Source organism: Bison bison, unplaced genomic scaffold, assembly GCF_000754665.1.
Source record: "Bison bison bison isolate TAMUID 2011002044 unplaced genomic scaffold, Bison_UMD1.0 scf7180017864345, whole genome shotgun sequence".
Lineage (NCBI taxonomy): Eukaryota > Metazoa > Chordata > Mammalia > Artiodactyla > Bovidae > Bison > Bison bison.
The window spans coordinates 4380545-4395569 of NW_011494917.1; the positions used below are offsets into that span (position 1 = coordinate 4380545).

General features: G+C 43.2%; 1 protein-coding gene across 1 annotated transcript in view; it reads right to left on the reverse strand.

Moving 5' to 3' along the window:
• The window catches only part of LCP1 (lymphocyte cytosolic protein 1 (L-plastin)), a 65901-nt gene extending 57640 nt beyond the window's left edge, over nucleotides 1-8261 (reverse strand). The window contains exon 1 of the mRNA XM_010854634.1: nucleotides 8139-8261. The gene's annotated coding sequence lies outside the window, so the exon portion shown is untranslated. The remainder of the gene's footprint in view (nucleotides 1-8138) is intronic.
• Nucleotides 8262-15025: the final 6764 nt, after the last annotated feature.

Sequence of the window (15025 nt, forward strand, 5' to 3'; positions counted from 1 at the left end):
CGGGTACACCGATGCTTGGGGGCTGATTCTGTTGGCCTTTTTTCTGCCTCTATCTCTTATCCACTCCTGAAGTCTCCAGGAATTTTTTGGAAAAACACTAAAACATTGTGCAGTTGACAATCGTGTCCTAGGGCCGACAACGGAAGCTTCTATTTATTCTCAATAAGGCAACCTCATTTTCTATGGGCTCCTTGGAATAGTTCTTTTGGAATCTCTAAAGACAAGCTCCTTCTCATAAAAAAAAAGACAGGAGTTACAGGTAAATTGAGGCAGAAATTTGTATTTGTTTGATGTACTATACTTATCTTCACTTTGTTGGAAGCCACAGTTCAGGGGGCAAATATTTACCAATTCCAGTTTACTCATGGGGTATGCTGTAACATTTCTTTTGTCAAAATTTTAAATAACTAAATAGCCTAGTTGAATCCCTTCCTAACTCTTATTTTAAGGACTTTGCACCATCGAATCCTCAACCGTTTATATATTTGTTTGTCAATTATGTTTTGTATACCAGGAGACCCATGAAAAGCAGAGTTCGGATCTCTGCCTGATAGAAAATTAGGAATAATCATTGAATATTCCATCACAGAAAGGAAAACTTAGACTTATTAGAAAGCAGCCAGTGGATCATGTGAGAAAATACAATGCAAAGAAAACAGGCGAGGTTTACACATTTAAGAAACTGTGAATATTAGAATGGGAAAGAGGCAAGGCATCAATCTCGGCTCCGACCAGCTCTGTGACCTTGGACGTAAGTCTCCCCAAACCTCAGTTGGTCATCTATCGTAAGATGATGATAACATCGCTCTTAGGCAGTTTTTGTGTAGAAATATAAAAGCAAATACTTGTCAAGTGCTTAGCACGATGCCTCACAAATAGTAAGGGCTCAACAAGTCAGTGGGGCTTCCCAGCGGCCTCAGTGGTAAGGAATCCACCTGCCAATGCAAGAGATGCAGGTTTGATCCCTGGGTGGGGAAGATCCCCTGGAGGAGGAAATGGCAACTGCTCCAGTATTCTTGCCCGGAAAATTCCATGGACAGAGGAGCCTGATGGACTACAGTCCTTGGGGTCACAAAGGGTCGGACACGACAGAGCGTGCACACACACACAAGTTGGCATTGATGGTGAGTGTGGCAGAGTGAGAGGTACACAGACTGATGAACTGGGGAAACGGAAGAGGAAATGGACCCAAGAGCAGAGCCAGGGAGTAGAAAGCACTTTCCTCTATTTTGTAGATGAGGAAACCAAGCTTAAGAGACCTGCTGGGGTTCCACGTTTAGTGAAAAACTAGAAAAGGGAACCCAAATTTGCTTGCTTTTTATACCATGCTTATTTGTCTCATGCACAGAAACTGTAGATACTGAGACTCACAAGCTTTAAAAAAAAACTGACATTATGTATGATATTTAATCCATTTATATTACATGCATTATATTCAATCACCAGACAGATTAAGTGTCCCAACTGTCTCTCTCCATGGTCACAGGAAAGAAACAGGGACTCAGGGATATTTTGGTGAAAAATCTCAAAAGACAATGAAGGAAGGGAAAAATCTGAAAAAAGTCCTCAAAGGTGCCTATGATAGTCCATCTTGTCAAAGGGAAATTTTCTTAAATGTTATAAAGCATGGGAAGTGAGGGGAAAGTTCATTCACGTCTTTGAGATGACGAAAAGGGGGCTCAATATGCAAAACTGCATACGTGTTCCTCATTTTCTTCTCACTTTCTCTTTGCTTCCATGATGTAGCTTTCTCTATAAGGAGTGTATATTTCACTCTTCTTTCTGATCTGGCCCCCCTGGTGAAGGTCATGTGAGCAGATGACATCAAGGACATGCAAAGGATCCACATTTTAAAATGTGACACCTGAAGTTAACAAAGATGCAATTCTAGTTCGAAATTTTGCCTGAGGAATGGCGAAAGCGAAGAGGGTGCAGATAGTATACAAATGCATTCGTGCACCTCTTCTCTTCATTTGGATCTACAGTTTGGATAAATACTGGTGACAACTACCAAACTGAGGGATCCAACTGCAGGCTATCATTGAATTGTAAAGTAATTAGTTCATTCATTTACTTCCCTCTCGAAAGTACAACCAGGAGAAAAAAAAAAGGAACATAAATTATTTGGGAGGTTGCAATTCACAGGCAGCGTTAATTTGTCTGTCAAATTTGGTGTCTTGGCTTTTCTACCTGTGGAGAATGTAATCCATAATCTCTTTTCCATTTTAGCTCAGCCAGTCAAGAGGGTGTGTGGGGGTGTGTGTGTGTGTGTGTGAGAGAGAGAAAGAGAGAGAGAGAGAGAAGGAGAGAGAGAGAGACAAAGACAGGCGTTGAGGGGGGAGGTAGAGGGAGATAATACAGACAGACAGACAGACAAAGAGAGACAGCATGAGAGTGTGTCCATCTGTCCGTGGAACCGCTGCTAGACTAAAACAAGAATCAATGTTGCAGCCACAAAACTGTGGCTTTCTTTGCAGGTTCCTCAATTTAACATCTTAGCTTTTCCTTCCGCCAGAAAAAACAACCGACCATATTGGAGAAACAAGCCTCCTTAGAACTTAAAGTGGGGCTGAGGCAGGCGTGGCTCTGAAGTTGAGCAAAACTCATTTTACCTCAGTAAGTGGGTCACTTTTGACCTCTATTCTTCAGCTCACAATTAAAACAATCTTTTATTCTTTGGCAGTTTTAGGACACCTATATTTGGCCATTACTATATAATTATAGATATGTGTGCTTGGTATATCTATAATTATATAGTTATAGCCAAATATAGGTGTCCTAAAACTGTGAAAGATTGTGTGCTTGGGTATAAATACAAACTTGTTTAATTTATTCATGTCTATCAATCACAATAGTTAGAAAATGGGAAAGCCACTTGGCTAAAGTATTCTAACCTTCTAGGATGGAGAACTTTTCAAAGCTTTAGGGGTAGAGATATTTTGTGACCTAGGCTCTGGTCTATAAGTTGGTAAAAACAAAACAGTCAAGAGCAAAGAGGGACTGAGTAAATACTGATGATGTTGACAAAGAAGAGTCTTTAAAAAAAACAATTAATAATACAGATGCATTTATCTGGGATACATTATTATTACTTGAGTGCAACTCAAGGGTCTAGGCACAAATAACCATCATGGTCTGCTACCTGTTTATTCCAGGAGGTTTTCCCTGGAATTTAGCAGTTAATACAAAGTTGATTCAACTGTAGAAAAGTGAAGTAATATCAAATATTCGAAGCATTAACCTGCTTTCATACATGAAGTACCTATGTCACAGGATTGCTGGGATGACTAAATGTATTAATATGGTCAAAACACTTAGAAAAACAATTCAAAATAGTGCTACAGAAGGCTTAGCTGTTACTATAAAAGTAATGAACTGAAATTCTTTGTTCCCTATATGCTGTTTGTAGTATCTTATAAGACGGAGCGATTATGAAATTACTGGGAAGACTGATGTAATGACTGAAATTGACTAACAAAACAAGGGGAACGGTCAGTAGCATAAGGAAGTTGAATCAGGAGGGGACTGAGGAAAGCAAGGGGGGATGGCCATCCGGGGAACTCGGTGTTCACAGTAACTGCAGGGAGATGCCCCAGATGATGAATATCTGATCAAGTGGAACTTCTTAGAACTTCAAATGAGAACAACGAGAAACATGAAATCTTTTGATTTCAGAAGTGCGTTAAAAAAAAAAGAAAAAGAAGTGCATTGCCATCTGGCAAAATAGGGAAACTTGAAACTCTTGTAAACTGCAGACACTGATTAGTTTTATATTTTGGTGGACCATTCTAATTTTTATTTCTTCAGGATTCAATAGGTAGATAGAATAGAATCATTGGATGGTATCTGTGAGTTGGAAAGCTAGCAAACAAAAAAATCCTAAGAAGGCAATTAGATGAACCTAAATGTCACTTTGGCAGCCTGGGTGGGAGGGGAGTTGGGGGCAGAATGGATACATGTATGTGTACGGCTGAGTCCCCTTGCCGTCCACCTGAAACTGTCACAGCATTGTTAACTGGCTATATCCCAATATAAAATCAAAAGGTTTTTTCTTAAGTAGCTGAATTTAAAACCAAGGAAGGATAAAACATGATTTTTCTGTGAAAAGTACAATAAATAAATAATGTCATTTTGCTATAAAATCTATTAGTCATAAAGTCATTAGACTTTATAATCTTCACAGACTTTTGACTCTTCATAAATATAATCTTATGAGAAAATGTCTTAGTTTTATTTTATCAAACTTGATTTTTTTAAATATTCATTTGCCACCTCTCCTATATACACAGAGAGGCCTTTGCTCTTTTTGTAACAAGAAGAAGTTGGCAAGAGATTTTTCTGAGAAGAGTGCAAAGTGAATAAGGAAAAATCAATGATACCTGTTCCTGTGTTCTTGGTCATCAAATATGCTTACCATCAGGTACATAATTTTGGTATGGGTAGCTAAGCTAATGTGTTTAAAACACTTAAAGCTCAGTTAATGTATTTAAACTAAAATAATGAGATTGATTTTGCCTGTTGGCTACAGTCATCAGACACTTTCTTCAATTCCTTGAAGTCAATGTCCATTTAGTGCTCTAAAATGAAGACCAGTGCTTTGACAAAAAGGAAGCGTGTTAGAATGTAAAATTCTATACTGTTGTTATATCTTCTTGCATAGCAGTCACTGGGGGAACTCAGTAAATATTAAATTAACAAGTGAGACCTACGAAAAGACTTCCATGCATTTCTAAGGAACTGAGAAAAACTGAATACAGATCATGAGCACCTCCTACCTGCCAGGATGGACACAGAGCAGGAGCTCAGACTGTCGGCAAATTAAGGGCTTGAAAACAATATGATTACTGCCCTACTTAAAGCATTACGCAAACAAACACAGAAGAAACAATGGAGGCAAGGAAGGTGGGGCAGGAAGCAGAAGGAAAGACCTGCAGGAGGACAGAGGTGTTTACATAAAAAAGAAAGCACTTGGAAAAACCACTGGAGTGAAAAGAAGTGAAAAGAGCACGGAACTTTCTGGCGGCTTGTGGTCTTGGGCACCTAGAATGTGGGTGTCAGGGGAGTAAGAAGATGGTGGGCGGCAGCTAGAGCAGAAGGAAGTGACAAAGAAATGAGGTTGGGGAAGTGGTTGAGGCAGGTCGGTGGAGGCGCACAACTCTTGAGTAAAATTATGCATTCATTAAAAGAGAACACTTCTTCATTCTATTATTATATGAAACCCACAGTGCTATCTCTTACTTATGAAAATGTTTCTGGATTTACGGCAATTTTTTTCTTTTCTTCTTTCTCTCTCTCTTCAAATCGTAAATGCCAAGATCTCTTCAGTCAGCTTCAGAACTAAAAACCTATCATGATCTACATCTGGGGGAAAGATGCTGGTGTGGAAGAGAGGACCTGGAATACACAGATGCTTCCAGAGAGGCAGGATAGAGCCTGAAATCCTGGCTTCTCACAGCCCCTCCCCACCTCCAACTGCCCAGTGACCTTGGGCCACTTCCTTCAACAACTAAGCCCACTCCTCATCTCTAAAGGTAGTTGGGTGTGGGCGGGGAGAAGGGGGAGAATTAAATGAGGTCACGCATAAAGAGTGGCTTACGCAGTGCACTTATCAACAGTAAGTGTTATTACTACTTTCTTTGTCCTCTCTAATTTAAATAAATATATTTGAATGAGAACGTTACTTGTTGGTCTCCCATTCCCCAAAGGGTTCAGCAAAAGAATTAGCTTGTTGTTCAGTCGCTGAATCATGTTCGACTCTTTTGTGACCCCGTGGACTACAGCCCGCCAGACTCCTCTGTCCATGGGATGCTGGACAGAACACTGGAGTGGGTTACCGTTTCCTCCTCCAGGAGTTCTTCCCAACCCAAAGATCGAACCTGCGTCTCCTGCATTGGCAGGCGGGTTCTTTCCCACTGAGCCACCTGGAAATTAGAAATGGTGTGAAAATACTGAAATTGTTTCCCAAATTACAGATTGTTTCGAGGCATAATCTATGAAGGAGACAAAATTTAAAATGTGACAAGAGAAAACATCTTTGGGATAGCTAATAAAATGTCCCGCCTCAGCAGTGTTGTTCACAGGGCATGATCCAGAACATTTTTCCCTGATATTACTGGGGGTAAACGAGAATGAAGAGAAATGGTATTTTGTAACATATCATGATAATTGATGATTTAACAATCTAAACTTGATTCCATTTTCATTTCCTCCCAATGTAAAGAAAATACATAATTTTGCATCCTAATTCATTTTTTTCTCATCAATATTTTTACTTAAAACATGACACAGTATATTTTCAATCTGTTCTTTTAGGGGGTTCAATCCTTCTCCCTCAACTCCACATTTTTGCTAGTTTAAAACTATTCAAGTGAGATGTGTCCAACAATATTGATGATCACACTTTACAACTTCAGAAATTCACATTTACAGGTAAATCGTTAATTCCATTCAAATTTGTGCAAAGATGTTCTTTAAACCATTTTATTTACTAGAAACCAATTATGATAAATTTATGCAAATTCAAAATCAAGGTGTGTGTGGATAAACCACCTTTATTTTAATGATAGTTTTTTAAGTTGTCCTGAGGAGGTAATTTTAGAAAACAAGTTGCTATAGTTAATTGGGCTTCCCAGGTGGCTCTAGTAGTAAAGAACCCACCTGCCAATGCAGGAGACATAACAGACATGGGTTCGATCCCTGGGTTGGGAAGATTCCCTGCAGGAAGGCATGGCAACCCACTCCAGTATTCTTACCTGGAAAATCCTGTGGACAGAGGAGCCTGGTGGGCTACAGTCCACGGAGTGGCAAAGAGTTGACTGAAGCAACTTAACACATACTTAATTAAGAAAAATTAGGTTTTGATAAGTATGCTGATAAATGAATCCATTTGCAATCTGAATGGCTTTTATGTTTATCATTTGTCAACGGTTCTTAATATTGTTGAATAATGACAATTAATCAAGGCTGATGTTACAAGTTTCAAGGACTGAGTTTCAACAAAGTTTCTGGAATAAATATCCCATAGCAACTTTATAAGAATTTATATTGCAGACAGAAGCCCTTCCTCCATAACTTAACGGTCATTTGTATGGTTATGAGGACATCAAGTAGTTCAGACAATTCTACAAAGCAGTACAATTAAGCAACACAAATTGCTTTTATTTTTAGAGAATAAATGGAGAAGAGACAGCCTCTAGTTCAATGTGGCTACTAAGCACACCCGTTAAAAACCGTTGGCACCAAAAATCACTCAAACCACCAGTGTCACACTCAAGACGTTAACATATCCACTAAAGTACCGTAAAGAAGCTTTTTCCTTTAAAGAAAAACATAACCACAGGAGCTAAAATTAAACTATCCCCATCAGGCCAATGAGCAGTAATGACCATCTAAATGATCAATATCCACTTTCCTGAGAACATTTGAAAGTAGATAAAATCACAGTAAACAGCCTCCCTGAAATAAAGCAATACAAATAAATCAGAACATGGTTTGGTTTTAAAACGAAAAAAAAAAAAAAATCATGTGCTATAGGGTATAGCATAGAGAATTCTGCTCCGTGTTATGTGGCAGCCTGAATGGGGGAGAATGGATACATGTATATGTAAGCCTGAGTCCCTTCCCTGTTCACGGAAACCATCACAACAGTGTTAGCTGGCTACCCCTCAATGCAAAGTATGAGCAAGCACCGGGACATGAGTTTGAGCAAAGCTCCGGGAGATGGTGAAGGCCAGGGAAGCCGGGCACGCCGCAGTCCATGGGGTTGCAGACTGAGTGCAGGATTGCACGACTGAATGACAACAACACAAAACAAAAAGATTTTAAAAAGGAAAAACAAAACAAAACATAGCTTTTGGGGAAGGAGTGATAACTGTGGATAGCTGGAGAAGTCACCTCCCAGAGCAAGATCGGAGGGGACGGGAGGGGTTCCCCTCTAGGCGACCACACGGGGTGGCTGCAGCTTTGCTGAGCACTTCACCTGGGGCGGGGGCAGAGTTCACGGGGGACAAGCGTGACAGGTGCTCGGATCTCTAGTCCCCTGAAAGCAGAGTCCACAACCCACAGAACCAGAACCGCCCAACAAGCAGAACATCGTAAGCACTCGGGAACGGTAAAAAAAAGACAGAGAGAAAATTTACCTGGCAGCCAAACTGTTCTCAGTGGTGCTGGCGTGTGACCAGAAAACCCCTTCTTTCTGATCTGGAGAACAACTTTGTTAACCCCGGGTGTGTGGTCACAAGGCAGGAAGTGACTAGAATGACAAATCATCAGCCAGGAAAGAAATAGATTTTGTCTTTATAAGGACATTTTACTTAACGTGTTTTTTTTTTTTTTCCTCATGTCCCCTCCCCCACAAAAATCACCTGACAGGTCACACTGAAATCCAGAAGCTTCTTACCACTTCCTCTTTATAAAGCATTTTTCTCTCTCCCTCCCTTTCTTTCTCCTCTAGCTGGCTTGTAGACGCTGGGCTACTGAAACCTGTTTGATTTCAGATAACTACCTTGACTTTTCACTCTGACCCTAATTGAGAATGCAATGCTCTGGTGCTTAGCTTCTGACAGCAGAGATAAACAAATTATTCATTTTTAATGAAAGAGCCAAAGGAAGAGGTGGCGGTGTCCCCAAAACCGGCTAAAAGGGATTTCCTTGGGAAAGCCTCGCCCCAGGAGAAACCAAACCCCTCTTAAGAGTCCTGAACAATGATCTTATTGGTGCAAACAAAACAAAAAGATCTCTTTAAGGGAAAGGGCTCAAAAAGAAAGATATATTATTTACTCACTCTTTTATTTATAGAACACCTATGTACTAGGGATCTCTTTAACCCAGTTAAAGATTTCAATTATTTAGACTTTTCCTACCAAGAACACCTACAGCAGTGACCAGGTTCAGTGGGTTGGCTAAATTCCTTCCTAGTCTTCCCAAGTAGCTCAGCAGTAAAGAATCCACCTGTCGATGCAGGATGATGCAAGAGATGCAGGTTTGATCCCTGAGTCAGGGAAGATCCCCTGGAGGAGGAAATGGCAACCTGATCCAGTATTCTTGCCTGGAAAATCCCACGCAAAGAGGAGCCTGGTGGGGCTACAGTCCACGGGGTCACAAAAATTCCATGACTGAGCACACAAATTAATCCTATGGACCAGGTTTATTTTCTGAATACACATTTTATAAAATTAGCAAAAGAATAAAAAAACTCAACTCTATGCCAAAACCTTGACTGCCCATCCTGAGGGCTAATTCTTATCTTCAAAGGGAAGTGCTCAATGCTCAAAAAGCCTAAACACTGGTTGTGAAGGTTGTGTAGCATCCTGAGTCATGCAAGACAGAACGTTACTCATTGCCTGTCTCCATGTTGCCTGGAGCCTGTGTAGCTCCAGCGACCAGCCTGCTATGGAGGAAAGAGAATCTGAGGCTCTGCTCCGGCTGATAGTGAGTTAAAGATGTTTTGATCATTCAATAAGTTTCTGTATTTGCAAAGGCTCTGGTTGGGGCAGGGCGGGGAGCTGCCCTTATACTTCTTTTGCTTCTTTGATTTCTCCTCTAGAAAGTTCTTGCTTCTGACCTCAAATGTCGGATCAAGCCCTTCTGGTATCTCCATCTACTTCATTCGCCAGTGGTGTGACAATGTCTTGGTCAGAACCCTACAGGGGCCATCTCTGGGGAGAGGGTGGGCAGAAGAACAGGAAGAGATGGTGGAGATTCAGCCTGTTCTAGAGTGCTTCACCTCACAGAGAACCCTCAACCCTTTTGTGACTCCCCAGGGAAGACTGAGGGGGTGAACTAGACCTCATTTTCTCCATTGCATCTTTCAGTTCAGTTCAGTTCAGTCGCTCAGTTGTGTCTGACTCTTTGCGACCCCATGAATCACAGCACGCCAGGCCTCCCTGTCCATCACTAACTCCCGGAGTTCACTCAGACTCATGTCCATTGAGTCAGTGATGCCATCCAGCCATCTCATCCTCTGTCGTCCCCTTCTCCTCCTGCCCCCAATCCCTCCCAGCATCAGAGTCTTTTCCAATGAGTCAGCTCTTTGCATGAGGTAGCCAAAGTACTGGAGTTTCAGCTTTAGCATCATTCCTTCCAAAGAAATCCCAGGGCTGATCTCCTTCAGAATGGACTGGTTGGATCTCCTTGCAGTCCAAGGGACTCTCAAGAGTCTTCTCCAACACCACAGTTCAAAAGTGTCAATTCTTCAGTGCTCAGCCTTCTTCACAGTCCAACTCTCACATCCATACATGACCATAGGAAAAACCATAGCCTTGACTAGATGGACCTTTGTTGGCAAAGTAATGTCTCTGCTTTTGAATATGCTATCTAGGTTGGTCATAACTTCCCTTCCAAGGAGTTTGGGGTTCAAGAGGCACCTAAATTCTTTCAGGACACCAGAGACACATCCATGCATCACTATGACAGGACTGATCACCCTACGAAGCAGCCAAAGGCTGGTGGTTTCCACTTTGGTGGGTCAATCATCGGTCATCCATGCAGCAGCACAGATAATGTGGTGGTCCTAAAGGATGAAAGTATGTGAGATCGCTGTGGATCTCCCTTGTGGTTTCAGGATGGAATGGAGGGGTGACAGTAATGTTTCATAAAGAAGAACAGAGACTCATCTCATTTACCCTCTGCTCTCCCGTGTCTACTGGAGCCTGGTCATCAGACCTCCGAGGATCTAAAGGAAGAACAATATACACTGCAGCGTGGCTTCAGTGGGTGTTTGAGTGCCTGTCTGGCAGCGCTGGTGATTCAGAAATGAGTAAGACATGACCACAGCTCTCAAGGAGCACACAGTCTAGAGGCGAAAAACATGTAAGTCAGTAAATGTCATCGATGAAAGAGGTGAAAAGGCAGTGGAACACTGAGCCAGAGGCAGATGTCAGCAGAGAGGATGTTGGAAGAGGGTGAAATGTGTGGTTATGCCTAGCAGCTGATTCAGGTCAAAAAAAAAAACAACACACATCGGACTCCAGGCGACATCTACATTCTAGAAGATGAAAGCCATTGAATTGTGCTGCCTGCAACCACCCACCTGCAGGAACCCTCCATGCGAGCACTGGCTCAGCCCTGGCCCCACCTCAGCCAACCACCAGCACCTCACCCACATCCTGAGCCACTCCTTCAGTTGTAATCTCACCATCTGCCTCCCAGCAGCACCAGGCTACCCAGTGGAGGCAGGCAACTGTTTAGGTGTTAGACCAAAGTTTCTTCAGAGGAGTATTCTATCCCTGTCAGTGTTTAAAATTGCTTGTGCAGCATGCTAATGAACAGTAGACCCATCTGGGTTTCATTATTCTTAGGGGCTTCCCTGATAGCTCAGTTGATAAAGAATCCGCCTGCAATGCAGGAGACCCCAGTTCCATTCCTGGGTCGGGAAGATCCCCTGGAGAAGGGATGGGCTACCCACTCCAGTATTCTTGGGCTTCCTTGTGGCTTAGCTGGTAAAGAATCCACCTGTAATGTGGCAGACCTAGGTTTGATCCCTGGGTTGGGAAGATCTCCTGGAGAAGGGAAAGGCTACCCTTTCTGGTATTTTGGCCTGGAGAATTCCATAGACTGTATATCCATGGGGTTGAAAATACTTGGACGCGACTGAGTGACTTTCACTTTCTATAGATCATGCCCCACTGATGCTGCTCGACTTTCATTTTCACTTTCTATAAATCATGCCCTGAAGATGGCCTGTGCTCAGAGAGGACTCATCCCACCTCCCACCCCACCATGCACACACCTGTCCTGCCACCTCCGCCACTCCCCTGGCCTGTGCTTTGCCTTCCCTCTACTCCTGCAGCCCTCCCTCCTGTATCCCACCCCCGTATGCTCACAGCCTCAGTCCCTAAAACATCAGCTGCTATGCTCCAGCCACTGAATCGCTGCTGCAGAAAGTCCCAGAAACAGAGTTGAAATGCTATAAATTCAAGCTACTTGCCTTTGAATTACTTCTTAGACATACTTTTGTTCAATTTCATTCCTGCCTGACAGCAGGCATCCTCAAACTGGGATTCACGGACTCCAAGCATTTTATGCATGATTTTGTGTATGTGGGCTTTTTTTCTGGCTTCATCATACTATTTATCATAGTATCAAAGAGATCATCACAGAATCCCAAAGTTAGACTGAAGAGATTCTTGTCTCTCGCCTCAATCTCTCATTCCACCCTCCTGCATCCTTTCCTGCCCCAAGATTCCTGCCCCTGTTGACTGAGATGATACCTAAGTCATCAGGTGTGTATCCCTTTCTCCAGCCTCCTCAACTCTCACAAGACCCACCTTCTCCTTCTCTTTCATGCTTAGAGGGGGAGGTGTCATCTATCCTTTCAAGGTCAATAGGTCTGCATTTTAATCTTTATCTTGTATCATCTGTTTTGATACATTGCTCCATCAATTATCTCGTGTTTTTTTAGCATCTTTAACTGCTTATGATTTCTCCATCTGCCCTTCACACACTGTGGGAATTGATCAAAGGGGACAACACCTCTACCTCACCCTACTGCCCCTCCCCTGCCCCTGATATTTGATGCGCAGGGCATAAGAGTAATTAAGATGAACATAATCTCCGTTTTTGCAGAATGTCCACTGTAGTCAAGGATGCAGACCAGTGACTTCGCAGTGGTACTCAGAACCATGACAGAAGAAAAGCTGGGTGCCCATGGGAATACACACCACTAACCCAGACTCAGGGTCTGGGAGGCATGCAAAATAAAGACTAGGAGTACAGATGCTGGGCCACTTCTCTGGTTGTCAAACCTCAACTCTACTGCTGTATTGGAGAGGAAATGGCAATCTACTCCAGTATTCTTGTCTTGAAAGATCCCATGGACAGAGGAACCTGGCAGGCTATAGCTCTTGGGGTCATAAAGAGCCAGACATGACTTAGCCACTGAGAATGCACTGCGGTATTAGGTGTGTGACCTTGGGCAAATTATCTACTGTTTTTCATCTAGAAGGTGGGGAGAAGGATAGTGTCTGTTTGGTACGCTGCTGTGAGGGTGACATCAACTGATGCACACAGAGAACTTGGAAGAACGTGTGGCACATAGGAAATGCAATGTAAGTGTTAACTAGTCTTTTACTCTTTAGACCAGGCTCTGGACTTGGATGCCCTGGTGGCGCAGATGGTAAAAAAAAAAAAATCTGCCTGCAAAATGGGAGACCTGGGTTCATTCCCTAGGTCAGGAAGATCCCCTGGAGAAGGGGATGGCTACCCAGTCCACTATTCTTGCCTGGGTAATTCCACAGACAGGGGAGCCTGGTGGGCTACAGTCCATGGATGGGGATGCAAAGAGTCAGAGATGACTCAACGACTAATGCTTTCACTTTCTGGACTAGATTGTTCACCTACATTATTTTACTTATTCCTCAAAAAATCCTATGAATTAGGTATTATTTTTAAATTTCCTTCAATTTTTCTAAAACTACAGTTTCCAAATCTACACTACCTCTCCACTGTAGAATTATACACTGACATCTTTGCTCTGAGATGACTCAGGACCTCCCACCCAGGCTGGTACAGCATGCTCTCCTACTGCTGCTGCTGCTGCTGCTAAGTCGCTTCAGTCGTGTCTGACTCTGTGCAACCCCACAGACGGCAGCCCACCAGGCTCCCCCGTCCCTGGGATTCCCCAGGCAAGAACACTGGAGTGGGTTGCCATTTCCTTCTCCAATGCATGAAACTGAAAAGTGAAAGTGAGGTCGCTCAGTGTGTCCGAACCTCAGCAACCCCATGGACTGCAGCCCACCAGGCTCCTCCGTCCATGGGATTTTCCAGGCAAGAGTACTGGAGTGGGGTGCCATTGCCTTCTCCGTGCTCTCCTCCTACCTGGGCTTGTTTCATGCAACTTGTTTGAGCTTTTGACTGTTAGCAGAAAAAACACAAACAGAGGTCTTGAATGTGCTTCCATGATTCGACTTGGTCTCCTGTACTTCTGAGTCCACTGACCATGAGAAAACCATGAGCATGCCTGTGGGCTCAGTCATTTCACTCATGTCTGACTTTTTGCATCCCCATGGACTGTAGCCCACCAGGCTCCTCTATCCATGGGATTCTCCAGGCAAGAATACTGGAGTGGGTTGCCATGCCCTCCTCCATGGGATCTTCCTGATCCAGGATTTGAACCCCACGTCTCCCGCATTGCGGGTAGATTCTTCACCACTGAGCCACCAGGGAAGCCCTGAGAAAACCACATCTTTGTTCAACAGGAAAGAGGAGATGCTTGAGGTGAACCTGAACCCACTGCACAGCCCAGGCCAGTTCCAGTTGACCCATGTTCCGAAGCAGAGTCATCCCAGCTGACCCAGGAACCTAGGTTCCTTGCTGTAAACAACTGAGATTTGGAAGTTGTTTACTAGGCAGCCTTAACACAGAAATGGATGACATGGGAACTTCCCTGTAAGTCCAGTGTCTGAGACTCCACGTTCCCAATGCAGGGGGCCTGACTTCAATTCCTGGTCTGGAAACTAGAACCCACATGTTGCAACTAAAGATCCCACAGGTGGCAATGAAGATCCCACCACCTGAGGCAACTAAGACCCAGCATAGCCAAATAAACATTAAATTAATAAATATTTTTAAAAAGAGATGACTTGGACTTCTTCCCCAACCGTTTAAAATTGCAGTCCTACTCTTGTCATTTTCAATCACCCTCATCCTGCTCTATAGCTTCTACAGATTTAATACCTTCTAAAGTATAGCCTTTTAAATTAAGCATACTGTCTCCTTCCAAACATAAGCTCAGTGGCACTAGCAGTAAAGAACCCACGTGTCAATGCAGGAGATTCAGGAGACTCGGGTTTGATCCCTGGGTCAGGAAGATCCCCTGGAGACGGGAATGGCAACCCACTGCAGTATTCTTGCCTGGAGAATCCCATGGACAGAGAAGCCTGGAGGGCTACATTCCAGAAGGTTAGAGAATTGGACATGACTAAAGCGACGAAGAGACTCAACGTGCATGCAGTTTAGTTCAATTCAGACGCTCAGTTGTGTTCGACTCTTTGCGACCCCATGAACTGCAGCACACCATGCCTCCCTG